This window comes from Cryptomeria japonica, chromosome 11 (genome assembly GCF_030272615.1).
Source record: "Cryptomeria japonica chromosome 11, Sugi_1.0, whole genome shotgun sequence".
NCBI classification, from domain to species: domain Eukaryota; kingdom Viridiplantae; phylum Streptophyta; class Pinopsida; order Cupressales; family Cupressaceae; genus Cryptomeria; species Cryptomeria japonica.
The window spans coordinates 144,321,786-144,331,915 of NC_081415.1; positions in this window are offsets into that span (position 1 = coordinate 144,321,786).

The following is a 10,130-nucleotide window of genomic DNA, read 5'->3' on the forward strand; positions in this document are numbered from 1 at the left end:
CAATAAAATCATTTTACAAACAATACAATATCCGATGCAATAACTGATTGAACACGTTGGTTTAATGCATTTACAAAAATAATTAATCATCTTCATAGCGTGCCATGCTGATTTGGAAAAGATAAACCTGCCAGTGTAACCCTGGACCTATTTGTCGGTAATAACAAATATGCAAATATGAATATGCTAATAAACAACTCTCCATAATAAGATGTCCAAACAATGTCTTCGACATTACCAAGTGTTTTCTATGCCATTCCAAGTGCTGGTGATCATTATATCCTGCCGGTGTGCCATATACTGATGACTGTGCATTAGTCAATTGTTTGCCGGTGAATGTTTCTGGATCTCCAAAGTGCCAGAGTTGATAAGTGTTTAGTAGGTGTTGACATCAATGACAAAACCATACCAAAATACCAACAATTTCATCTTCACTTAAGGTTCCTCCACAACATTTAATGCCCAAAACAATTTCATTAACTCTTTCTATAAAAGAAGAAATCATTTCATCTTCTTCCATTTTCAGATTTTCATACCTGACCCAGAAGCTTTCAAGTTTTAAAATTTTGACTATGAATCTCCTTCATTCGTTGTTTCCAAATGATCCCAAATAGCTTTAGCATAGACCTATCTGATAATCCCATGATTTGCTGATCTGATAAAGTGCTCAAAAGTGCATCTCTTTCTTTGCAATCATTTTCTTCATCTTTAGCCAAGGTAGGTGGGTTAGGTTGATTTTGAGTAGGAGCAGTATAGCCATTCTTATTAACTTCCCAGATGTCCTTTCCAATGCAATTCAAAGGTGTCTCCATCCCATTCTTCCATATGCCATAGTTGGTTCCATCAAGTTTAGGACTGTCCTTCCTGGAATAGCTAGAAGATATTTGATCTCCTCAAGCTATTAAACTTCTACAAAAAGGGGACTAGGCTTTGATACCAATTTTTAGGTCACAGAGACAACTGAGAGGGGGGGGGGTGAATCATTTGTCAAACAAATTCAAAGAAAAATAACTTAACCAACTTTAATGCTTAATAGCAGTAAACCAGACTTTTGTGTCGGTAGATAGTTTTATCAGTTAATTGCAATATCGATAAGGATTAATGCATGAAACAAAAAGACAATAACATCCACAACACATAACACCAATATTTGTATGTGGAAATCCTGTAAGGGGACAAACCATGGTGGAAAACCTTACCCACAATTAGATGATACTACTATAGATAGTATGTGTATACAAATGGGGTCTACACATGTAGAAAGGCCAAGTGCCTAGAGCTCACTACTCAATCACAAAATAAGAGTCACACTGACTACAATTGGATGTACTACTCAAAATAGCATCTTTCTATGCTGGATTCAGTACCGGTGTAGTTCTTATTGTCTCTACAAAAACCTTGCTTCACCTTCAAATGATGTCTACATGTATATCTCTACTTATTCTCGCATATACCTTCTTACAATTCATTCTCCTTATCGCATATCAATGTTACAAATAAGATCTTACATTTATATCATAACCTAAGACCAATTTTAGTAGGTCAGCTCCAAAGGATATTACAATAAAATCAATTTACAAATAAAACAATATCCGATGCAATAACCAATTCAACATGTCGGCTTGATGCATTTACAACAATAATAAATCATCTCCATAGCATGTTGATCTGGAAAAGATAAACCTGTCAGTGTATAACCTGGACCTATTTGCTAGTAACAACAAATATGCAAACACGAATATACTAATGAACAAATCTCCAAGATAAAGTGTTCAAACAATGTCTTCGACATAACCAAGTGTTTTTCATGCCATTCCAAGTGCCGGTGAACATCATATCCTGCCAGTGTACTAGATACTGGTGACTGTGCATAAGTCACTTGCTTGTCGGTGAACATTGTCGATTCTTCAAAGTGCTAGAGTTGATAGGTATTAATAGGTGTTGACATCAATGACAAAACCATATCAACATAACCAAAATACCAAGATATCCCTTACATGCTAATCTTTCTTTGTTTCTGATTACGTTACCATCTTCATTGAGTTTATTTCTGAATACCCATTTAGTTCCAATTACATTTTTGTTTATAGGCCAGGGAACTAATGTCCATGTGTTATTCTTTTCAATTTGTCCTAATTCATCTTCCATAGCTTTAATTCGATGTTTATCTTCACATGCCTCATTAACTAATGTTGGTTCAATTTGAGAAATAAGACATACCTTTTCATTTTCTAGTCTTCCTCTATTTATAACACCTTGATACTTGTTCCCAATTATCTAACTTTTAGATTGATTCAATCTTACATACTGGGGTGTTTTTACTTGATTCTTTTCTTCAGTCACTGTGGATTTTTTAGATGATGCTGGTGTGACTAGATCAACATTTGGTACTGGTGTACTCACTATAGGTTCATTTGATATTATCTCTATTGTTAGTTCAGAGTCCATGTACCTTGAATTATCTCTAAACTATTAATCAAACTTCACATTTGCACTCTCAACAGTTTTCTACAATCTCCTATTAAAACATCTATATGCCTTGCTCTTAGATGAATAGCCAAGAAATATTCCTTCATCACTTCTAGGGTCAAATTTTCCAATATACTCATCTCTTCTAATATAACATTTACTTCCAAATATTTTGAAATATTTGAGAGTAGGAGTATAACCAAACCATAATTCATGAGGAGTCTTACCGGTTTCACCTTTGATGTGAACTTTATTAAATGTGTAAACCACTATACTTATTGCTTCTCTCCAATATACATGAGGTAGATTTACTTCTGATAACATACTTCTAGCTGCATCCAGAATAGTTCTGCTTTTTCTTTCCACAACTCCATTTTACTAGGGTGTCCGAGGTGCAGATAGCTATCTTTTGATCCCATTCACTTCACAGAAGGTATTAAATTCCTTATATGTGAATTCACCTCCTTGATCTGATCTCAAACATTTGATTTTCTTACCAGTTTCATTCTCTATCATCACCTTGAATAGTTTGAATTTCCCAAGGGCTTCTGATTTCTCCTTGAGAAAAGTAACGCAAGACATTCTAGAATAGTCATCAATGATTAGCATAAAATACCTATCTCCTTTTAAAATTCTAGTTCTTGCTGGACCACATAAATCACTGTGAATTAAGTCAAGAGCATTATTGGATTTTTCTAGTATACTTTTAAAAGATTCTCTAACTTGCTTTCCAAATTGACATTCCTTACATACCAGGTTGTGAGGTTTAAGAATCATAGGTATATCCCTTACTGCCTTAGTTGTACTATTTTTTACAGTACAGTCAAAATTTATATGACAAAGTATCTTATGCCATAACCAACTTTCATCAATATGTGCAATCAAACATGCTTTCTCATTGTTATTCAAATGAAAGAAATTACCTCTAGTCTGACTATCAGTTGCAATTTCCAAACCAGTTCTATTCATGAGTTTGCATTTACCATTCTTGAATTGTAACTAAAATCCTTTTTCAACTAATTGACCAACAATCAAAAGATTATGCTTCAAACCTTCAACATAGTAAACATTATCAGTATTGTGCTTACCATCAAAAGAAATAGTGCCTTTTCTTTTGATCAAACAAGCTTTATCATCTCCAAATCTTACTAGACCTCCATTGTTATCCTGAAAAGTTAAGAATTTACTTTTATCACCAGTCATATGATGTGAACATCCAGAATCAATGATCCATTCGTCGTTATCTTCAATTTTAGGTGGCAGGGGCTGCTCTACTAGTTGAACAATAGGTGTCGGTTGATCTTCTATTATAGCAACAAAAACCCAGCCATTGTATGATTGTTCTTCATTAGAATCATAAGTAACTCCTTCATCAGCACAGTAACAAGATTTTTCTCTATTCTTCTTAAATCTATATCTTTGATATTCAGGGTTAGGCTTATATGTTCTTTTAGCTTCTTCTTTAAATCTTGCATGTCTATTAGGATACCTAGATGCCATATGACCAATTTTATTGTAGTTAAAACATTTTAATGGTGCTTTACCTTCATATTCACTTCCAACTAGACCTTTAGGCATTTTCCTTGCAAAAAGTGCTTCAAGTTCTTCCAATTCTTCAGTCTCTTTTCTGATTTCTTCAAGTTCCCTTGCATAAAAGGCTTTCCAATCAGATTTATCTGATGATGATGATGATGATGCCTTGAAAGCTAAATCTATCTTGATAGTAGCAACAGGACAAAATTCCTCAAGTTCCAAAGATGAAAGTTTTCCAACCAAAGTGTCTCTAGATATTGATGCATTAGGCATTGTTTTAAATTCATTTATAGCAATTAATTTCATTTTATATGTTGGTGGCAATGCTCTTAAAACTTTAGAAATAATTTCATCTTCACTTAAGGTTCCTCCACAACATTGTATACCCAAAACAATTTCATTTACTCTTTCCATTAAAGCAGAAATCCTTTCATCTTCTTCCATTTTGAGATTTTCATACCTAACCTAGAAGCATTCCAGTTTTGGAATTTTGATTGTGGTATCACCTTCACTCAATGTTTCCAATTTGTCCCAAATACCTTTAGCAGTAGATCTATCTGATAATGCCATGATTTTTTGATTTGACAATGCACTCAAAAGTGCTTCTCTTGCTTTGCAATCATTTTCCTCATCTTTAGCCAAGGTTGGAGGATAAGGTTGACCTTGAGTAGGAGCAACATAGCCATTCTTTGTAACATCCCATATGTCCTTTCCAATGTAATTCAAATGTGTCTCCATTTTGATCTTCCATATGCTTTGATACCACTATGATGTAGAGCATCATGGACCCTCCCACAATCACATTGCAACTCATCATTCTTTCTTCTTGAAAACTCAAGTCTTCTTGTTTCACCTTCCTTCACTAGGCTTCACCAAGATGCCCAAATAGAACCATCAAACTCACCAACTTGTTCCAACACTTCCTAGGGTCTCTTCATACCCTATTCCAATTTACACAATAGGCTTCACTCACCCTATCAACTGGTTCACTCACAAACCCTTACTTGGGTCTCTAAATAGGCCAATTCCCTAGTAGCCCTGTTCAGCAGGTATTCTGACATTTACTCAAAATAATTTGAAAACACTTCACAAATAAATTGCATATATGGATACCCTTTTGGAATTTATCTAACATATGTGAAAATAAACTATGGGTATTTTGGACAAAAAACTCAAACCAGCACCCTGCTACACACCAACTAGGCCCAATTAGCCCTCTTTTCCAAAGCAAGTACTAACAAATGGTATGACCACAAATCCCAACCAAAAAAAAGTCTTGAAAAATTTTCCAAAACTATATATTTTCTAGGTTTCAAGACAATACACAATCATTTGATAGGTTATATACTAAACCCCCCTTTTTAGGCCAAAAAACCTAGGGCCTCCTTGTTCAAACCCCAAAACTCACTTCTAGATCTTGAAAATTGGTATTCACCATTAATTTACCATCCCCTAAATATTTTTTACATAAAAAAACTACCTCCTTAAGGTATATTTTCTGTTGCTATACTTATGCCTCCATTTTCATGTTTTTCCTCATTCAATCTCTTACCCTAGGGTATCAACACTTCATCTCCAAGTTATTCCCTGCACTCAAACCTATTATTAGACAATAATATACATCATTTATGACCCATTCCACAAGAAACAACAATCACATAAAGTGGAATGGGTCACATTTGCATTGTGACTCTCAAAACAACAATAAAATGGCCACCTACAATAGTCTTTAGGACAACAAATTAAAGTATATCAGATTTGAATGTAAAACCTTCAATAATAGTATAAATGATAGTATAAAAAATCCTCTACATTTAAAAATCCTTTCTTAATAAAAAATGAAACAAAGAAGAAGAGTTTCAGACCAATAAAGTACAGATTTTAGACCAAAATTGCAAGGAAAACCTTGTATTTTTATTGCCAAACTCCAAACTCTTACAATGCCAAGAAAATCCGATCCTCTCCCTCTTCATTTTGGATCATAAAAAACATATTTAAAACTCTTACCTTCATGGAAAGTGAAAACCAACTCTTAACCACCCATACAACCACTTTTGGGTGTTTACAACTTTAATTTATTGTCAAATTGACACTTTTAGTTGTCAATTGACAAGTTTTTTACCTTTTTGTATCTTGATACTTTCTAATCAAATTTATTACATTAATATGGTCACACAAGACCTTATGAAACTTAAAATTCTCATTAAAAATATATTCTACCCATTGGACCCCATTACATTACTCAATTTGACCTTATTTGCCCAACATGGCAATTTCGACAACTTATTACAAAATGACTCATTACATGAGTTTGATGACTCCAAATGGCATTATTATCCATGTTTAAAATATCAAATGGTCATTTTAACCTCATAGAATTAATTATCTCATAAATATGCATTATGAGCTCATGGTGGCCAATCTTGTCTTGGGTGCTCCTGCACCGACCGTTTTCCACTCAACCCACAAAAACTGGATTTTGGAGGCCTAATAGGGGCTCATTCCTTGTAGCTCATTTCTAGGAAAAATGGTGAAATCAGTAAGAAAGGTAATTCAAGGAAACCTCAAATGGACCCAAATGGTATTAAAATCATGTTAGAATCCACCCCCACACCTCTGTAGAAACTCACAATAGTAGGAGGTAGAATTGACAAGTTGAAGTCAAGATACCCCTAATGAGCACATGGGAAACATTATGAATTGGTAGGGTTCCTAGTTAAACACTTGAAGAAAACACCTTGAGATTGACAAGAAGAAATCCAGAATAAATTAAGAAGGAATTGGAGGTCTTAGAGCATAGCTAGACCTGGAGAGGTTGGTGGAATTGAGAAACACCAACTAAGGTGAAGTGTGAGCAAGCTAGGTGAACCCCATCAATTTGGTATCAGAGCCTCTAAGATTTGGGCTAGGTGAGTAGATGTCCTTAGTGGAATCTATAGGAGACAATATCATGGTGACCAATGCAGAGTTGGAAAAGAAAGTGGATGATCAGGAGGAAGAGAATAGACTCCTGAAGGAGAAGTTGATAGAATTGGAGAGTAAGCTTGGTGAGGTTGAAACCAAGGCAAATGAAGTGTTGGTAAAGGTTGAAGGAGAAGAAGGTAAAGGTAAAAGTTTCAGAGATAGACAAAGTACTTGAATCTGATCCTTTCTTAGAACAAGAACCTTTCTTAAAGGCATTGAAGGCCTTAATAGGTAAATCACTAGAAGGATTGCTATTGTTTACTGGTAAGATGGAAGCAAAAGTGGTCCTAGAATGGATAGAACGCATGGAGAACCATTTTGAATGTGAAGGCATAACTGAATCCCAAAGAGTTAAAGTGGCCAAGTTAGGGATGAGAGGAGCTTCTCTCACATGGTGGAAATTTGTGCAAGATGAGAGGAAGAAAATGGGAATTGTATGATTCTCTCCTTCGAAAGGGATGTTAGTCAAAATCAAAGAAGTCTATCTCCTTGATGACTATGAAGTGCAAATTCATAGGAAAAGGCAAAACTTAAGACAAAAATACCTTGATGTCAGTAGTTATACGGAGGAGTTCCATAAACTTAGCCTTAGATCTCATGAAGTGGAAGAAGAGAATCTCAAAGTTGCTAGGTACCTAAATGGTCTATGGTGGAACATCCAAGAAGAACTCAGTTTAATGAGCCCAAAGATAGTTCATCAAACCTATCAACTTGCCCTTAAGGTGGAAGAAAACTTGAAAAGAAGACATGATTCAAGTAGTAATAGGGGGAGAGGTAGAGGAAAATACAATAGAGGCCATAGGGGAGGCTTTGGAGGAAGAAGTTCTAAACAAAGAACACAAGGTGAGTCTAAACTCACTGAGCAACAAGAGAGTGGCACTAGTAGAGGATTCAATAGAGGGAGGGGATCAAATAGTGGTTTTAGAGGAAGATCTAGTGGACAAGGTAGAGGTTCCTCATATTTTGCGATAATGAAGTGTTACCATTGCAACCAACTTGGTCATCCAACATATAGGTGTCCAGACAAGGGGTCATCATCACAAGGTGGTGAAAGGAGAGTGAACTATCTTCAAGAAGAGACTTCAAGTAGAAAGACCTCAGAGGTTGCCTTAGAATCAAAGGTAGGTGACAATTTGATAATAAGGAGAACTTTGATAAAAGAACCGGTCAGAGAAGAGCCTGGTCAAAGAAGGTCCTTATTTAGGATCAAATGCAAGATTATGGATAATGTTTGCAAAGTGATCACTGATTTAGGGTTAACAAACAATATTGTTGTAGAAGAGGCAATGAGTAAGCTTAAATTGAAAAGGACACCTCACAACAAACCTTATAGAGTCACTTGGTTGAACAAAGGCCAACATGTCCTAGTCAATGAGCAAGCATGGGTGGATTTTACCATTGGGAGGTATAAGGACAAGGTATTATGTGATGTCCCACCCATGGATGCGTGCCATCTTCTATTGGGATTACCATGGCAATTTGATAGACAAGCTATTTATGATGGAGCCAAGAATGCATACTTATTCAAGACAGATGGAGTTACATTCAAGATTCAATCTATCCTTGAGGAAGGTGAAAAGAGGGTAGTAGGTCCTAATGTTCATTTGGTGAGTGAAATATAGTTCTTTAAGACACTTGAGGAAGGTGAAGGTATAGGGTTTTCATTAATAATGAAGCCTAAAGAGGAAGACAAGAAAGAGCAGCTAGATTTTCCAATGGAGGTACAAGACTTATTGAAGAAGTTCAAAGGCATAGTGAGTGATGGACAACTAGCCACCTTACCTCCTAAGAGAACCATAAGCCATCAAATAGACTTCATTCCTGAAGCATCCTTACCTAAAAAGGCAGCTTATAAAATGAATCCCCAACAAAATGTTAGAATTCCAAGAAAATCCAAGAGATTTTAGACCATAGCCTAAATAGGAAAAGCATTAGCCCTTGTGTTGTACCTATCATGTTAGACCCAAAGAAAGGTGGTACTTGGAGATTGTGTATTGATTCTAAAGCTATAAATAGGATCACCATCAGATATAGGTTTCCAAATCCTAGAATAGAAGACCTAATGGATTGTTTAGGGGAAGCCAATTACTTTACCAAGATTGACCTTAAAAGTGGATACCACCAAATTAGGATTAAGGATGGTGATGAGTGGAAAACTACATTTAAGACTACAAAGGGTCTTTATGAATGGCTTGTAATGCCATTTGGCTTATCCAATGCTCCAAGCCACTTCATGAGACTCATGAATGAGGTGATGAAGGATTTCATATGTAAATTTGTGGTGGTATATCTAGATGATATTCTCATTTTCAGTAAGGATAGGGTAGATCATATTAATCATTTGTAAAATGTGCTACAAAGATTGTATGATAAAAAGCTAACCATGAACTTGGAAAAGTGTGAATTTGTTAAGAAAAATTTGGTTTACCTTGGGTTTTTATCGTCTCAAGGAAACCTCAAGATGGATCCCAACAAGGTTGAAGACATAGTATATTGGCCTACTCCTAAGTCAACAATAGAGGTGAGAAGCTTCCATGGACTAGATCAGTATTATAGGAAGTTAATTTGGCAATTCAGTGCTATATGTGCACCAATGTTAGACACAATTAAAGATGGAATGAAGGAAAAGTTTCAGTGGAATGAACAAGAAAATAAAGGTTTTGAAACCTTGAAGGAGAAGATAGCTACTCATCCAGTGTTGGTATTGCCTAGTTTTGAGAAATTCTTCATAGTGGAATGTGATGCAAGCAATGTTGCAGTAGGTGTTGTCCTAAGCCTAGAAGAAAGACCCATAACTTTCCATATTGAGAAGATAAGTGATGAAAAGAGGAAATAATCCTCTTATGATTTGGATGTATATGCTTTAGTGCAGGCTTTGAGGAAGTGGAGACACTATCTCCTTCCTAAGGAATTTGTAGTCTATACAGACAATCAAGCATTGAGATTTCTAAACTCACAAGAAAAACTCAGTCATAAACACATGAAATGGGTGGAGTACATGCAAGCCTACACATTCACAATCAAGAACAAAAAAGGAAAATTGAAATGGGTTGCTGATGCATTGAGCAGAAGACTCTTGACAGTCCAAGAAATTTAGTGGATGAGCATAGGTGTTGACAGTTTTAGAGGTCTATACTCAAAGGATGAAGACTTCTCAAATGCCT